Raw genomic sequence first — 5234 nt, forward strand, 5'->3', positions numbered from 1 at the left:
GGGGCGGGGCCTGGCGCGCGGAGGTTTGTTTATTTTCTCGGTTGGTTGCGGCGCTGGCGCGTGGGCTGAGGTTTGCCGCTGACGTGAGCGCCCGAGAGTTAGGGGAGACGTCCAGAACCACCTGCTGGAAGCGGCGCTACGGGAGCCGGGCAGGGTCCAAACGTCTCACGTAGGCGGCAGCGCCACGGCCTTCGAAGCTACCGGGAAGAGAAGGGCTTCTCCCGGAGCGGCCCTCCCTGGGACATCTAGGCTGGGTCTGTCGTCCTCAATTCCACGGGACCGCCAGCATCACAGACAGCATTTAGAGGACTTTGGCGTGATAAAGGACTGAGGAACGATGTGACCCGAGCTCCTAGCAACTCGGGGCGCCACTTCGTTAGTGAAGTGGTAATGGTCCTGCAAATCGACATTTGGGAAAGCAAACCTGCATCTGGTGTCTGTAACGGAAAAAAATACATTCGTTGCAGTTATCTACCGCGTTCCCGTCATCTCCTTCGATGCTCCTTCAGGTAGTAGTATCCAGTTTTTACAGGCAAAATTAGGCCAATTGCCCAAAGCGTAACAGCTTCAAATTCTGCATCACATTATCTTCCTAAATCACGAAGTCATTTTAGGATAAACACGCATAGGTAAGATGGCGCACAGTCACAGAAACGAGTGGAAGATTCAATCCTTGCCTTCAAGGAGTAAGGAATAAAAGTTATGATAAAAAACGACAACTATAAGTGCCCAAGGGATTAGTGTTGCTCATCAAAGTGCTGCTCACATATGGCAGAGGAAACAGCAAAAGAAAAGCAGCCCTGTGGATTGACATTAAAGGACTGGAGATGGACTTTACAGCAAGAAGGGGTGGTGTCTTCCAGGCCATTCGGACTCATGATATCTCAGTGGAGAACTGTGCTCCATAAGGTTTTAAGTATATATATATAAATTTTCAGAAGCGGGTACCTTAGGCCTGCGTTTTTGAGAAGCCTCGGGATGGGGTCAAGATTTTGGCTAACATTCTGAGACTTAACCATTTGCATACCGGGACACCTCAATGAGAAAATATAGGAAGACAAATTGATAACATTTGTGTTTAGGAAAGAACAAATGTCAAGGCTCTAATCATGTTCAGAAGTGACAAAGAACAAAACCTGTGTACCAGCTGGAAGAATTTGTGATTCATTATTTTGAGTTAATGTGGTTTAAAAGTCTTTGAGTAGAAGAGCAGCAAAGATTTGCCTTTGTTCCAGTGACCTTTCTGTGACGGAATACAAAAAGTAGAGGTTGGAAAACTGCCAGACAAACTGGGAAAAGGCCAGGTAAAACAGCAAGTCTAATCCAAACTAAACCAATGGCAAGGCAAGAGAAAATGAAAGGAACGTGTTTGAGAGATGACGTGAAGCAGAATCTGCCAATTTGTTGAGGAGAGGTAGAGAGAAGTCAAAGCTAGCTGAGTTTTGCAGTTTATAAATAATTGTAAGGAAAAAATAATAATTATAAGAATAGAACAGGTAGAAAAAGAAGCTGCCTTTTGAGAGAATGATCCATTTTTATTTAGACATATTGAAAGATGAAAGGTTGGCAAGACAGCTAACTAGTCAATTCCAACTCATGTAGCATGCAGCAGTGTAGAACCGCTGCTTACGGTTTCAGAGACTAAAGCCAAGAATTGCCAACCTTTTGCTTTGCAGCCAAATGCTTTAACCACTGTGCCACCAGAACACCTCAGACGTAACCAATAAGAATTCGATGTAGCCACTAAGAATTAGAAATGAAAGCTTGGAAATTAGGTAGGAAAGGACTGATGAAGAAAGTAGATTGGGAAGTTACCAATCTAGCAAACTCGTAACCGTGTGAAACAAAAAGGACAGGGCCTTAGAGAATGGCATCTTAATTCCTCACACCTCCAAGTGTGGTTTGTGAACCAGTAGTATTGGTATCCCCAGGGAGTGAATTTGAAAGGCAGACTCTCAGGCCTCACCATAGACTTGTAGAATTAACATCTTCAATTTAACGCCACCCCTAAGTGATTTGTATCACATTAAAGTTGGAGAAGTTCTGATTTAGATGAGAGAAGCCACCTAAAAAGAAGGGGTGACAAAGGTAGGAGCAGCAGCAGCATAATGCAGAATCAATGAAGCAAGGTAAATTGGAATTTCACAAAGGCAACGGCAGAAAAAGGTATTCTTCACCATATTTAAAACCACAGAGGATGAAAAACCCAAGGACAGAAAGTATATTTGGATTTTGTGAGGAGATGGTATGGTCATTTATGGCCATGCTGTTAGAATAGAAAGCTTTGGAGGCAACCCCTTTGTGGTCACAGAGACCCTAGGTCCCTCAGTGCCCCTGACTTCCAGGTACATGGGACATATTAAGTAGGTTGGTGGGTTTGGTGGGGAAAGAACGCGGACGTTCTTTTCTAATTGCTTATATTTTCTCACTGATATAAGCAGCAAAATTATTTTGACAGGCTGAGAATTGTCCCTTGTAATTAATTCTCCGTATATTCTTGGACACACAAACTATTTTTTCAGCTTCTCTTATGATCCAATAATAATAAGTATGATCCAATGGTAAATTGTTGCCAGTAAAGTATGGACAGAAATTATGCTTGCCACATTCAAGCAACGGCTTTGACTTTTAAGAGAGTGCTTGTGCCTTTCATGTGCTTTCCTTTTCTGCCAGCTGGACACTGCTCGTGGCAACCCTGCTTTGATTATGCAGATGACTACAAACTCCTGAACACCCACTCTGATTATATGAACGAGATGTGAGTTTCTATCGAAGTCATAACATTTTGTGGTCTACTTACTATAGCATTTTACTAGATCCCTGGTGGTGTCGTGGTTACACATTGCACTGCAATCTGCATGGGCAGCAGTTCGAAACTACCAGCAGCTCCTGAGGAGAAAGACTGGGCTTTCTACTTCTGTAAAGTTACAGTCTTGGAAACCCACAGGGGGTTGCAGTGAATCAGCATTAACTTGATGGCAGTGAATATTGTAGTAGTTTATTTTATTTTAGCTAATGTAGTTGTTAACTGAAAATGATGATAGGGGAGGCAAGAAATGAAATCAATTTTGAGATTTGAGAGTGAATTGGCAAAGGAAACACATTAAGATATCCAAGCAACTACTAAGGTCCTGATTTGATCATGGATTTGTGCATTTTCTACAGTCATATTTTGTTGTTCCCATGTAGATACAAAGTAGGTAGTTTGGGAATGAGGGTTTGACCGGGCAAAGATAGGGAGAGTGTGAGCAACAAAGGAAGCATTATAACCTCAGACCTGTAGAGAAGTAAGGCTCTGATGGGGGGTAGCAGAGAGTGAAAAAATGGTGGAGTGAATAGAATGGTGATTTTGATCAGATTGAAGAGTTATTGGAGCCTGGATTCTATAAGGAATGAGCTGGAAAAATAGGTGACTGGAAGCTTGAAATTAAAATCAGGAGAGACTATGGTTAACAGTAAGGAGACCTTGTGGCATAGTGTGCTATGTCCAGAGACAATAACCACGGGCTCCATGATTTGAACCTACTAGCCACTCTATAGGAGAAATATGAGGCTATCTACTCCTAAATAGATTTAAAGTCTCGGAAACCCACAGTGTAGTTCTACTCTGCCGTTTGGTGTTGCTGTGGGTCAGAGATGACTGGATTGCAGTGAGTGGTTATTGGTAATACCATCCAAAGTAGTTGCCATGGGGTCAGTTCCCACTCATGGTAACACCCTGTGTCAGAGAACTGTATTCCAAATTGTTTTCAATGACTGATTTTTGGGGGGGTTGGGAGTGGTTGTGGTAATAGACTGCCAGGCCTTTCTTCTGAGATGTCCCTGAGTGCACTGGGCCGTTCAACCTTTCCTTTAACAGCTGAACCTGCTAACCATTTGTACCACCCACTGGCTATCGCGAGGTGTAGAGAATGATCTTTAAAGTAAATAGCTGAAGTAGCAGAGGGTACCAGATCAACTGAAGAGAAAAAGTCAAGGAACTGAATATCAGTATGTGTTTTGAAAGGAACAGTCAGATAGTTACATACACAAAGTAATATCGCAGGAGTGATAATAGTGTTGGAGTTCTGAATAGTGCTGGAGAGAACCTCCTACTCAAGTCTTCAAAGACTGAGTTGTTAAATGCTTTGAATCGGGGTATTCAAGGCCATCAGTGGTGAATGCATTATTACAGGTAACGTTTCATTTAAATAGAAATTTAAGTTTTCTGTTACTAATATGAGATTTCTGATATTGACCTCTAAAAATTGTAGTTGGTGATCAGAATGGTTCAGTGAGGGGCACTGTGTCTCATGGTGGGGCCGGCCCTAGTGTCCTCCCCAGGGTTGGTGGGCCAGGAGGACCAGGATGTCCTCCTCCTCCCTCTCCATCCCCAAGCTGAAGCCCCAGTGCCATCCTCTGAAGTGCATTCTTCTGGGGGCGGGGGTTGAACGTGGGGGTGGGGGTTAAGGTTGCAAACATAGTCTAGATTGGGGCCAGCCGGTGTACCTCTCTATTGATTCCCTGGTACATGCCAGTATGTTGTATTCATGTCTTGGCGCATCAGTTTGAAGCCTAGTCTCTCTCTCCTGTGGAGATATAAGCAATACTCTCCCCTTGGGTGAATTAATGGCCCTGTTCCCGCACTACATCCACACTATCCAGGCACACCTACAACAACTGCAGCCCCACCCACTAGGCCAGGGTTTCCAATCACATCTGTAATAGCTGAACAACAATAGATGGCAATTAGCACTAGCCCAGCCTGACCTCAACTGCTGTACATGAATAGAAAATATAGACGTTCATACACACGCACACACTTCTCCTTTAACACACCTACTAGGAGTGTGTCCAAGTCCAGCCAAGCTAGCTAGCAAAACTGCAAACTTGCCCTGATTCCTTAGATATACCAAAATAAAGCAAAGCAAAAATAGGCAACTTAGGCAAAAAACACCGATACACACTAATTAAATATAAATTCAATGCCACGGCCATGTCTTAAAGACATTCTCAGACACCAGACAATCTCAATTCACATGAAGAAGACAAAATGTCTCCAACAAGGGGCCCAAATACTGAACTAGAAAACCTTCCTGAGGAAGAAAAGGCATTGGAATGCTTGATAAGGAATTTTTTTTTTTAATCAATTTATTGGGGCTCATACAATTCGTCACAATACATAGATCAATTGTGTAAAGCACATCTATACATTTGTTGCCCTCATCATTCCCAAAATTTTCTTGCCTCTTGGA

Source organism: Echinops telfairi, unplaced genomic scaffold (genome assembly GCF_000313985.2).
Source record: "Echinops telfairi isolate 266 unplaced genomic scaffold, ASM31398v2 ScPeMD7_7429;HRSCAF=8467, whole genome shotgun sequence".
Lineage (NCBI taxonomy): Eukaryota > Metazoa > Chordata > Mammalia > Afrosoricida > Tenrecidae > Echinops > Echinops telfairi.